Source organism: Oncorhynchus mykiss, chromosome 17 (genome assembly GCF_013265735.2).
Source record: "Oncorhynchus mykiss isolate Arlee chromosome 17, USDA_OmykA_1.1, whole genome shotgun sequence".
NCBI lineage: Eukaryota > Metazoa > Chordata > Actinopteri > Salmoniformes > Salmonidae > Oncorhynchus > Oncorhynchus mykiss.
The window spans coordinates 45,730,511-45,744,352 of NC_048581.1; positions in this window are offsets into that span (position 1 = coordinate 45,730,511).

Here is a 13,842-nt window from a genome sequence, read left to right on the forward strand (position 1 = left end):
ACACACACACACACACACACACACACACTTAAACATGGTATTAAATTAATCTAAGATGCTGCTGAAAAGCCTTGTTGCAGACCAGATACACTGGAATACTTGTAAAGTATGATTGAATGAGAATATGCAGTTTTCAGGGTGTATGCATTATTCATTATCCAAACGTATAGGCACAGAAGCTGGAGATCACTGTGAGTGGACATTTACCTTCTTTCAGTGGCCTATGCAGTATCCCCTTTCAGTAAACACGTGCTTTTTTCAACTAATGAGCCCAACCTAACAGAGAGAAAACATTGTGAAAAGAGATGGCATTTGGCATTACATCTGCTGAATTTGTGCATTGATATACTGTGGGACGTACAGCGTTCTAAACAGAATTCCAAGTGTATGTCCCAAATGGCACCCTATTCCCTGCATAGTGCACAACTTTTCACTAGACTTTGTTCAAAAGTAGTGCGCTACATAGGGAATAGGGTGCCATTTGGCACACATTTAAGTATGTAGCTTGGATCAATTCATATCACTGGCCCTTGAGGCTTTGCATGTAATCAGGTCATCCAATATGGAATACGCACTCCTTAGCAGTTACATAAAATCATTCAAATCTATGGCCAGGGAGGCAGGCAATGGCAGAATGCTATTAAAGGGCATACTGTAGCATATCCCTAGGATATACCTATGCTCTTATGATTAATGCCATTGTAATGCATGTTAATGTTTCTCACGCTCTTCACATTCAACAGAAGTCTGTGCCATAGTCATTAGCAGTGTATTTCAAGGTCACTGACTTTTTTGACTAGCCTCCTAAAGAGGTATTTTGCGTTAAAAGGGTAATTGTTGAATTAAGGCTGTCTAATACAGAGCCTTCAGAAAGTATTCACACCCCTTGACCTTTTCAACATTTTGTGTTACAGCCTGAATTTAAAATGGATTAAATGTTTGTTCTCACCCATCTACGCGCAATACACCTTAATGACAAAGTGACAACATTTTTTGAGAAATGTTTGCACATTTATTGAAAAATAAATATCTCAAACACATAGGTATTCACAGCCCTGAGTCAATACTAGAAGCTCATTTGGCAGAGATTACAGCTCTGAGTCTTTCTGGGTAAGTCTCTAATCTCTTTCCACACCTGGATTGTGCACCATTTGCCAATAATAATTAATAATAATTATTTTATCTATTAATTATTCAAGCTCTGTCAAATTGGTCATTGATCATTGCTAGACAACCATTTTCAGGTCTTTATATAGATTCCCAAGTAGATTTCAGTCAAAACTGTAATTTGCCCACTCAGGAACATTCAATGTATTCTTGGTAGGCAACTCCAGTGTAGATTTGGCCCTGTTTTAGGTTATTGTGAATTCATCTCCCAGTGTCTAATGGAAAGTAGACTGAACCAGGTTTTCCTCTAGGTTTATGCCTGTGCTTAGCTCCATTCCGTTTATTTTTTATCCTCAAAAACTCCCGCTCCTTAACGATTACAAGTATACCCCATAAAATAATGCAGCCACCATTATGCTTGAAAATATGGAGAGTGGTATTCAGTAATGTGTTGTATTGGATTCGCCCCAAACATAACACTTTGTATTCAGGACTAAGAGTTAATTGCTCTGCTACATTTTTTGCAGTATTACTTTAGTGCCTTGTTGAACAGGTCGCATGTTTTGGAATAGTTGTATTTTGTACAGGCTTCCTTTTTACTCTATCTTTGTAGTGACTGGGTGTATTGATACACAATCCAAAGTGTAATTAATAACTTCACCATGCTCAAAGGAATATTCGATGTCTGCTTTTTTTTACCGATCTACTGTACCAATAGGTGCCCTTCTTTGATAGGTATTGGAAAACCTCCCTGGTCTTTGTGGTTGAATCTGCATTTGAAACTCACTGCTCGACTGAGGAACCTTACAGACAATTGTACATGTGGGGTACAGAGATGAGGCAGTCATTCAAAGATCATGTTAAACATTACTATTGCACAGTCCATACAATGTATTATGTGACTTGTTAAACACATTGTTACTCATTAACTTATTAGGCTGGCCATAACAAATGGGTTGAATACTTATTTACTCAAAATATTTCAGATTTTCATTTTTTATTAACTTGTAAAAAATAAATAAAAATCCATATTGTGTGTGGGCCAGTGACAAAACATCTCAATGTAATCCATTTTAAATTCAGGCTGTAACACAACAAAATGTGGGGAAAAATCAAGGAGTGGGACTACTTTCTTGAAGGCACTGCATAGGTGACATATAACCAATACATCTTCATAGGTGACATATGCCAACATGAAGGAAACGGCAACATAAAGTGTCTTAAAATATGTCGTTGGGCCACCACTAACCGCCAGAACAGCCTCAATGCATCTTGGCATATGTTCTACAAGTCTGGAATCATATGTTCTACAAGTCTGAAATCTGGAATTCTATACACCATCTATACACCATTCTTCCACGCGAAATTCCATCATTTGGTGTTTTGTTGATTGTGGAGGAAAACGCTGTCACAGACGTCGCTCCAGAGTCTCCCATAAGTGTTCAATTGGGTTGAGTCTGGTGACGGAGACACACACACACACACCATTTGAGACCCCTCTTTCAAAGTCACTGAGATCTCTTCTTCTAGCCATGGTAGTCATAATAATGGGCAACTGGGAATTGTTACACATGACCCTGAGCATGATGGGATGTTAATTGCTTAATATTCTCAGGAACCGCACCTGTGTGCTAGCACCTGCTTTCAATATACTTTGTATACCTCATTTACTCAAGTGTTTCCTATTTGAATAATTAAGGTTTTGTACAGCCTGATTTGTTTTTGGGGGTATCTAGTTAAGGAGTATCCATTCTGCCTTCCAGCACTGAACAAGCCATGGGCATACGGTTATATAAACACTGTCTTCTGATAATTGGCATGGTAATGGTTAATAAACTGTCCCTCTCTCTCCCTCTCGCCCACCCCTCTCTCCCTCTCGCCCACCCCTCTCTCCCTCTCGCCCACCCCTCTCTGTTTCCTTCTTTCTCCCTATCTCTCTCTCTCTCTCCCTTCAGTGGGGTAACTATTAAAACAGCAGGAGTAGATGGAAAGAGCCGGCTGGGGGTCAGAGAGAGGAGTGGCCTATCTGTCAATGCCACGAAGGCCGTGTGCATGACATGCCAATAGCCTAGCCTACCCACCAGGCTCCTTTCACAATGTCCCATACCTGGGAGACTGAGAGCAGTGTTGGGGCCCTGCAAGAAATATAGGAAGTTCATTTGTTATTGCTACAACTACAGAGTATCAGTCATATGGGCAGCCCATGTCACTGGTCCAGCTCTCTGTGAGGTATTCACTGTGGTGTAAAAAATAATTGACCTTCTCTCTGTGTGTGTGTGTGTGTGTGTGTGTGTGTTCGCACATTGCACTCTGACCATAAAATTGCATTAGGAAATAGAGATGGATGTCCAAGTACAATATTAACCTCAGTGGAAAAGCGTCAGAAACCTGTGTCTTTCTTCCCTCAAGACACTGTTCAGACAAAGATTCTGTTACATAGCCAGGTAGTTCGCTGAAATTGTAAATGCTTCTCTTTTCAATTTCAAATCCTACCGGAATAAAGTTTGTCTCTTTCGTAGATCATTCAAATCAACAAACATATACAGTGTGTATCCGCAAACAGCCATAAAACTGTTACGGCAAACCTTACAGAAGCTGGGGTCACACCATATCGAAAATATTCTATGGAGCGATATCCATCTAGAATTGTATACATTTTGTATTGATTGGCAGCATGACTACGGGAGAGTTAACTACCTGTCCATAACCTCTCCAATATCCCTAGTCTCTTCACCCTCTCTATCCATACCAGAATATCCATCTCATCGATCTGTCTCAGCCTGCAGAAGGACACGTTCATTTCACAGGTCAATTCATTTTAATTACCCAGCATCTCAATAGCCCATCATTGGGGTGGAGTGGTGTGTGTATGTGTGGTGGGAAGGAGAACTTAATTAACCTTAAAGTTCTGAGACACCTATTCACCCAGGCCACGAGTCAAGACATTTTAAATGTAATTTGACAAGACACGGCAAATCTACGGGGTTTGAGATGACAGACTGAAACACGATAGTGGTCTGAAGCTTCACGTGCCTCCTGAACTTTTACTTTTAGTCTAGCCTATCTGTACCTTTCGTCGACAACCTCAATAAATTGTAGCTCTACCTGTTCTTGCAGCTATTCATGTCTGTTGTCATCCCCACCCTCATCCGTTTGCTTCAATGTAGTGGTTTTGTACTTGAGAACACTTGACCTTAACCAATGCTACCAATTGCAATCTCTAACCATTGTGTACCACTTGCGGAAACAGAACAACATGTTGCTACACTGTCTTCAATTGAGCCAAACCATTTGTCATCACGAGAGTGTGGAGATTATTTGCCACCGACGAAACGATCGAAGGCTATATTTGCAGAAAAAAAGGTTCTCGATGGAGGTGGGCCAGACAAAGAACTTTCCGGTCAAAAGCCCAGCAAAGACCAGCTAAAGTAGCTCATTTCTGCACGAACACACCCCACGTTCCAGATCACCGTCCCCTGCCTCAGCTCATTATCCACCTGCTCGCTGCGTTGAAGGTAATTTGGCACCAACTGATTTAGATTAATGCTGAGCCCTGTGCGCAACAGCTGCTGCCAGCCAACCACTTTTTTGCTACCCTAGAGCAGCTGTAGCCTGTTACATTGCATTCCAATGAAGGCCATAGTACTTATTCAATATTTACTGTGCAACACTGCGATTGTTACAGCTGATGGAGGACTCATCTCTGATGCTTACTAATAATGGCAACAGCAAAAGCCCAAAGCATACCGTCACCATTTTTTTTTTACTTTGAACATTTTGGGGTGGGATATGGCTTGGTTTGTAGTGCGCCTCTCGATTTTTCCAATTCACAGAACTTAAATGAAGTGTCAGATAAACACGTCTGAGTTATTTTGTGACAGGTGCATGGGAACAATGCGATAATAAAACGAGAGAAGAGAAACTCCCAGACTGCTCTAGATAGTATAACTTATTTTTTTTCAATGTTGTCCTTTTGGCCTTAGTCAGAGCTTTTTTTCAGATGTCATATACACTGATGATAGTTAGTGGACAAAGCGATGTTAACAACTGAAATATGAACTAGAGGAAATGCATATACTGGCTGAGAGAACTTCATTGGCCTACAATTAAGTTATTTTCCGCCTTTAAAACCCCCTAGTATAAGGGGACAAGGCGAGACCCAGATGCAGACACGTGAGGCAGATGGTTTGAGTCTTTGATATTTATTAGAATCCAAAATGGTGGCAAGAGAATGGTCGTGGACAGGCAAAAGGTCAAAACCAGTTCAGAGTCCAGGATGTACATTATGGCAGGCAGACTCAAGGTTAGGGCAGGCAGAAGGGTCAGGCAGGTGGGTACAGAGTCCAAACAGGCAAGGGTCAAAACCGGCAAAGAGAGACAGGAAATACAGGGATAAATACACCGGGGAAAATAAGCAACACCTGGAGGGGGTGGAGACATTCACAAGGTCAGGTGAAACAGATCAGGGCGTGACACCAAGAGTCAATTGACTCACCGGTGCGTCAATCTAAGTAACATAATAAAAAAATCCCCATCAAAATCTGTCAGTTTAAGCTAGAGATATCTGTTTTTGCATTGGGTTGCATCTCAATTCTCCACAGCCACTGATGTCGCACTTCTGCTTCATCAGGTGGCAGAGCTAGAGCGGTGTTTGTCAGACCATGAGACATCCCAAAAATCGATTTTCTCACAAAAATGTGTGTATGGTTGACCTACAAACTAATGTAAAACAAAAGGGGAGATTCTCACGAATACAATGGTGTTCTCCGTTTTGCTCTTCGACTCCCACAACTGTCACAGGACTCGCTGGAAGGTAACCGGTACCGGTTGTAAAAAATGAATTGAAGTATGAAGATAGTTTTGTGCCTACCCCCAAAAAATTGGTTAAAAAAATATATATATACAGTATATTTCCTGATCTTTCTTATATTTCATAGATATAGGACACACTTCAAAACCTTGTTTCTTATAATTTATTTTTGGACTGTCAATTTTGTCTTTTATTAATATGTTATTCAATTTGTTTCTCTGGGCTATAGTAGGTAAGGCCATATTCAATATTTGTGACTTGTTTCAGGAAACTAGGAGTATGTCGCACATCACTACTTCACAGGAGTGGCATTAGAACTTAAACATGTATTTTTTATCAAAATGTGTTTTTTGGGCAGAAATGCCTTCTGGAATGTGTGAACTTTCATGTGCCTTAGTAACAAACTTGTATTCCATCCACGAGCCTAGTTGGTTTAGCCACAGAAAAATGGAGGAACCTTCCAGCAAGCCATGATTGGCTGAGATAATAGGTGGGCTGGACATGCCGGGAGATGAGTTTTGATTGGTCTGCCATGTAGCATGCTTTTGTCTATAACGTGAGCTTTTGAGTATGTGTTGACAGTCCTTTCTACCACGCTGTTTTGGAAAGATATAGCGTTAGCCATCGAGAACTACAAAAGTTTTGCTACTTTTCTCAACGACATTGATGCCCTGAATTTAGCAGGAGCTATCGACAGACAGAAAAAGTGATGGGCTACTTTCTGCACACGCCACAGTCAGTGTGAACTGGAGTGACTTGACACAATGCTGGCCAAACAAAATGTAACTACAAACAAAACAGAGTTAAATGGTTCCTGTCTACTGTGAAGTGTTCATCCAAGTATACGCATAAGAGTCTAGCTACATTTTCCGATATACGTTTCTAATTTTGTCATAAAGTTGTTTTTATTGCAAGTTAGCTAGCAAATGTTAGCTTGCTGGCTCGCTAGCTAACGTCACGTGTATGATCTGTATGATAATATTATTTGAATCAGAAATCCATTTGCATTGCTAGTTATAGCCTAATGTTAGCTAGCTAACATTGAACCGAGTTTGTTAGCTTTAGGTACCTGCAGATTCATGCTACAGCTATGACAATGTTTGTATTGGTAGTAGTATGAGTCGGGATTATGCCGGTTCATTGTTTAACTAGCTAGCTACGTCTAAACAAAGGACTCCACTTTGGCCAGATTATTACATAACCCATCAAATTAGCCAGGTGTGTCTGGGGGTGATTATTGCCATTTATTGTATTTCAAGAACAAGTGTACATGTCTAGAAAATAGTGATCCATCCACTTAACTAGATGGGGCTGGGGGGTGGTTAGAGAATTTCCTTCACATTACCCATCAATTTAGACAAGTGTGTCGGGAAAGCATAATTTAATATTAATTAAATATTGACAAAATATTTTTATCTCGACACTTTCTGTTTTTGATGTTGATACCACTTCACTGTACCATTTACACCTTCTGTATCCTGTGCATATGAGAAATAAACCTAGATTTTATTTGATTTACGTAGCTTGTGTTTACCACATGGCCTCACATGTGAATCCTAAAATAGATGGGTGGGGCTAAGGCTTACGAGGGTGTGAACGATTCTGAATGGATGTCGATAAATAATAGTTCTCCAGTAGGTGTACCAAAACATTCAAGGACGTTTTTCTCAAAAGTGGGGTTACAAGTTTATCAACTTTCAAAGCAGAATTACTTTCCCATTGTTCTTCAACTGCGGTGTATGATATACTATTTTGTAGCTCAGAGTCTCTACTTTTATCCAATGTAAAAAACACAATTTCTAATTTTGCTACATACATTTTTTTTTATACATAAAGGGGACCTGAAATTCAAAATCAACTAGCTAAAAGATCCATAGTATGACCATCTTAAATCAATTCCATATGTCAGTAAAAAAATTAGCATAACAAACAAGGTTTTGAAGTGTTTGTCCTTTGTCTATGAGATATAAGAAAGCTCAGGAAATATTTATATATTTTTTGTTACACATATTTAACGGCCCGTCTGGAAGTCCAGGATCAGGTTGCAGAGGGAGGTGTTTAGTCCCTGGGTCCTTAACTTGGTGATGCGCTTTGAGGGCACTATGGTATTGAACGCTGAGCTGTAGTTAATGAATAGCATTCTCACTTAGGTGTTCCTTTTGTCTAGGTGGGAAAGGGCAGTGTGGAGTGCGATAGTGACTGCATCATCTGTGGATCTGTTGGGGCTGTATGCAAATTGGAGTTGGTCTAGTTAGGGTTTCTGGGATGATGGTGTTGATGTGAGCCATGACCAGCCTTTCAAAGCACTTCATGGCTTCAGACGTGAGTGCTTCGGTCGGTAGTCATTTAGGCAGGTTACCTTAGTGTTCTTGGCACAGGGACTATGGTGGTCTGCTTAAAACATGTTGGTATTATAGACTCGGACAGGGAGAGGTTGAAAATGTCAGTAAAGACACTTACTAGTAGGTCAGCGCATGCTCACAGTACACGTCCTGGTAATCCCTCTGACCCTGCGGCCTAGTGAATGTTTACCTGTCTCTCTAAAGGTCTTGCTCTCTGCAGCCGTTGAGAGTATGATCACACAGTCGTCCGGTACAGCTGGTGCTCTCATGTGTCAGTGTTATTTGCCTTGAAGCGAGCATAGAAGTAGTTTAGTTTGTCCGGTATGCTCCTGTCACTGGGCAGCTCTCGTAGGTGCTTCCCTTTGTAGTCTGTAATGGTTTGCAGGCCCTGCCACATCCAACGAGCGCCCGAGCAGTTGTGGTACGACTCAATCTTGCTCATCTATTGACGCTTTGTGTAACGGTTTTCTTTCGGTGAAAGAGAGTCGGACCAAAATGCAGCGTTGTGATGATTCATATTTAATAAAGACGACACACGATCAATACAAAACAAGAAACTTATCGTGAAAACCTAACAGCCTATACTGGTGCACAAACAAACAAACACAGAGACAGGAACAAGGACAATCACCCACAAAAACCAAACAGGCTACCTAAATATGGTTCCCAATCAGGGACAATGACTAACACCTGCCTCTGATTGAGAACCATATCAGGCCAAACATAGAAATGGACAAACCAGACACACAACATAGAATGCCCACCCAGCTCACATCCTGACCAACACTAAAACAAGGAAAACACACACAAACAATGGTCAGAAAGTGACACTTTGCCTGTTTGATGGAACGTCGGAGGGCATAGTGGGATTTCTTATAAACTTTCACGTTACGTACTGTCACTGTGGGGACAATGTCATCAATGCACTTATTTATGAAGCCTTATTTATGATGTGGTGTACTCCTCAATGCCATTGTAGGAATCCCGGAACATATTACAGCCTGTGCTAGCAAAACAGTCCTGTAGCTGCTTAGCATCTGCTTTATCTGACCACTTTTTAATTGATCTAGTCACTGGTACTTCCAGCTTAAATTTTTGCTTTTAAGCAGGAATCAGGATAATGGAATTATGGTCAGATTTGCTAAATTGAGGGAGAGGGAGAGCTTTGTATGCATCTCTGTGTATGGAGTATAGGTGGTCCAGAGTTATTTTACCTCTAATTGCACATTTAACATGCTGATATATATTTGGTAACACTAATTGAAGTTTTCCTGCATTAATGTACCCGGCTACTAGGAACACCGCTTCTGGATGAGCGTTTTCTTGTTTGCTTATGGCAGATAATGATCATTCAGTGCTATCTTAGTGCCAGCCTCTGACTGTGGTGGTATGTAAACAACTACAAAGAATATACAGTTGAAGTCAGAAGTTTACATACACTTAGGTTGGAGTCATTAAAACTCGATTTTCAACCACTCCACAAATTTCTTGTTAACCTCTTGAGTGTATGGTGCAGTATTTTGATGTTTGGATGAAAAACTGCATATTTCTCACGCCCAGAATCTAGAATATGCATACACTCTAAAGTTTCCAAAACTGTCAAAATATTGTCTGTGAGTATAACAGAACTGACATTGCAGGCGAAAACCTGAGGAAAGTTACTTTTAAGGGTGGAACCAACATGCAGTACTTACAGCAGGCAGAGAGGCAAGAACCATTAATTGGCCCACTCAGGGACATGCAACAATGTTCACAGCCCTGTGTAATGTTCAATATAATGTCATTACTTTACTTTTTGAAATGTAACGTATTTGTATTTTTTAACTTTTTAATTTGACATCCCATGTGTTAGGGATAGGGAGGTTGTTAAGTGAGGGTGGGGTATTAATGGGAAGGGGTTTAACATGTAAAAATAAAATAAATATATGGTTTAACCTCTCTGTTACAAGTGGGACGCTAGCACAACAGCCAGTGAAATTGCAGGGCTCCAAATTCAAAACAACAGAAATCCCATAATTAAAATTCCTCAAACATACAAGTATTATACACCATTTTAAAGATAAACTTTTTGTAAATCCTATCACAGTGTCCGATTTCAAAAAGGCTTTACTGCGAAAGCACACCATGTGATTATGTTAGGCCAGCGCCTAGTCACAGAAAACCATACAGCCATTTTCCAGCCAAGGATAGGGCTCACAAAATTCAGAAATAGCGAATAAATGAATCACTAAGCTTTGATGATCTTCATCAGATGGCACTCCCAGGACTCCATGTTACACAATAAATGTGTGTTTTGTCCGATAAAGTTCATCTTTATGTCCAAAAACCTCACTTGAAATTGGCGCGTTATGTTCCGAAATGCATTGTCTCAAACAAACATCGGTGAAAGTGCAGAGAGCCACATGAAATTACAGAAATACTCATCATAAATATTGATCTAAGATACAAGTGTTTAACATTAAAGATAAACTTCTCCTTAATGCAACCCTCGTGTCAGATTTCAAAAAAGGCTTTATTGCAAAAGCACACCATGCTAGGTTAGCGCCTAGCCACAGAAAACCATACAGCCATTTTCCAACCAAGGAGAGGTGTCACAAAAGTCAGAAATAGCGTTAAAATGAATCACTTACCTTTGATGATCTTCATCTGATGGCACTCCCAGGTTTCCATGTTAGACAACAAATGTTTGTTTTGTTCGATAAAGTTCATCTTTATGTTCAAATTCCTCCTTTTTATTCGCGTGTTTAGTCCAGTAATCCAAATGCACAAGCTGCGGGCACTAAGTCCAGACGAAAAGTCAAAAAAGTTCCATTACAGTTTAGAAACATGTCAAACGATGTATAGAATCAATCTTTAGGATGTTTTTATCATAAACCTTCAATAATATTCCAACCTGACAATTCCTTTGTCATTAGAAATGAAAGGGAACAGAGCTCGTGCTCACTGCCACGCGCGTGACTAAACTAAAGGCTTTCAGCCTGACCACTGGTTCAAACAACTCTTATTCTCTCCCCTTTCATAGTAGAAGCCTGAAACAATGTTCTAAAGACTGTTGACATGTAGTGGAAGCCTTGGGAAATCTGACCCCATAGACACAGTATATTGGATAGGCATTCACTTGAAAAACTACAAACCTCAGATTTCCCACTTCTTGGTTGGACTTTTTCTCAGGTTTTCACCTGCCTCCTCTTCTGTTCCCATGGGTGAATGTGTCAAAGACCTGACTGGGCCCAGCACCGCATGGTATGGATTGCTATATTGTCGTGTGGGTGTTTGTGTACTGGGGAACATGGAACTTGGTTACAGAAGAAAGCCACTTTCAATGTCCTTATGTTGGAGGCTTTTATCAAGGTAACATGACTTTAGAACGTGTGTGATCCTGCAGCACAACACGTCACCCTTCATAAAGCACATGTTTATGTCATGTTCGACATTGGTGATTATGTGACACACTTATGCCACATTTTTTAACACGTTATAAAGCACGACATACATTTATGAGACTTCAAAAGGGTGCTTCATCGATCACAGAGTCATATAGAGTCGATGTCAGCGCCTCCGCTGAAATCTAATTAGCGTTATAACAAAATCCCTATCAAAATCCATCTGTTTAAGCTAGAGATATCTGGGGGGTTTTGCACTGGATCCGACGATGTCGGCCTTCCTCACCTGTGGTAAAAGGTGACAGAGCTACAGCTATGTTTATCAGACCAGAAGACTTCTCAAAAATTGCGTCAGTATGGTTTGGCCTACAAACTAATGAACTCTCTATGGAAAGACGAGACTCTCATGAACACGATGGTGTTCTCCGTTTTGTTACGGCCCCCACAAGCATTAGGGGACTCATCTGAAGTTGGTACCGCCGATCTGACAACTTCTGTCTGTAGCGTCCGAACCGTTTGGGCTACACACTAAATGACATCAGAAATAGAGGAAGGACTAAATAGAGGAAGGACTAAAAACAAAATAAATATAACTATTGTAAAATAGATTGTGTCTGTAAAATGCGTATAATATGTATATACTGAAGGTAGAAGCCTAAGTGTTATTGTTAATTAGTTTGCTCCAATTGGGGGAAGGGTGGTAAGGTTTGCGGGGAATAATAAAGGTATATTCTAAAAAAGTATGTATGTCTATTTGTGTATATGTATGCATGTGTATGTACATGGACATTTAAATTTAGCCCCAAAAATATATGGGGGATTGGAAATGATGCAGACAATTACATTGATGGAAGCAACAATCTTTCCCCAATATTAAGCTGATCCACCCCTTAAGATTTAAAAATAAAGAAATAAAATTAATGAACCCTCTATGGAAAGATGAGACTCTCACGAACATGATGGTGTTCTCCGTTTTGTTACGCCCCCACAAGCGTCAGGGGACTCATTTGAAGTCGGTACCGCCGATCTGACAACTTCTGTCTGTAGTGTCCAAACAGTTTGGGCTACACACTAAATGACCCCGCCATCGAAAGGTGAGACTGTCACGTTCGTTATAAGGATTGGACCAAGGCGCAGCGTGGTATGCGTACATTCTTATTTATTTAAAGAATGAAACACTGAACAAACTAACAAAATAGCAAAATGAAACGTGAAGCTGTACAAACGAGTGCTGACAGGCAACTGCACATAGACAAGACCCCACACCAGAAAGTTGGAAACAGGGTTACCTAAATATGATCCCCAATCAGAGACAACAATAAACAGCTGTCTCTGATTGGGAACCATATCAGGCCAACATAAAAATACAAAAACACGAGACCTTCAGTTTCTTTGCAATTTCTCACGCGGAATAGCCTTCATTTTACAGAATAAGAATAGACTGACGAGCTTCAGAAGAAAGTTCTTTGTTTCTAGCCATTTTGAGCCTGTAATCGAACCCAGAAATGCTGATGCTCCAGATACTTAACCAGTCTAAAGAAGGCCAGTTTTATTGCTTCTTTAATCAGGACAACAGTTTTCAGCTGTGCTAGCATAATTGCAAAAGGGTTTTCTAATGACCAATTAGCCTTTTAAAATGATAAACTTGGATTTGCTAACACAACGTGCCATTTGGAACACAGGAGTGATGGTTGCTGGTAATGGGCCTCTGTACGCCTAAGTAGATATTCCATATAAAATCTGCCGTTTCCAACTACAATAGTCATTTATGACATTATAAATGTCTACACTTAATTTCTGATCAATTTCCCGTTATTTTAATGGACAAAAAATGTGATTTTCTTTCAAAAACAAGGAAATATCTAAGTGACCCCAAACTTTTGTTTTGCATCAGGATGCCCAAAAGCCTGACAAGACTCACCTGAAGGTAGCCCAGTACCAGTTTAAAAAAATAAATGGAAGTATACACTGAGTGTACAAAACATTAGGATCCTTCCTAATATTGAGTTACAGACCCTTTTGCCTTCAGAACAGCCTGAATTTGTCTGGGCATGGACTCTACAATGTGTCAAAAGTGTTCCACAGGGATACTGGCCCATCTTGACTCCAATGCTTACCACAGTTGTGTCAAGTTTGCTGGATCTACTTTGGGTTGTCGACCATTCTTGATACACACAGGAAACTGTTGAGTGTGGAAAAC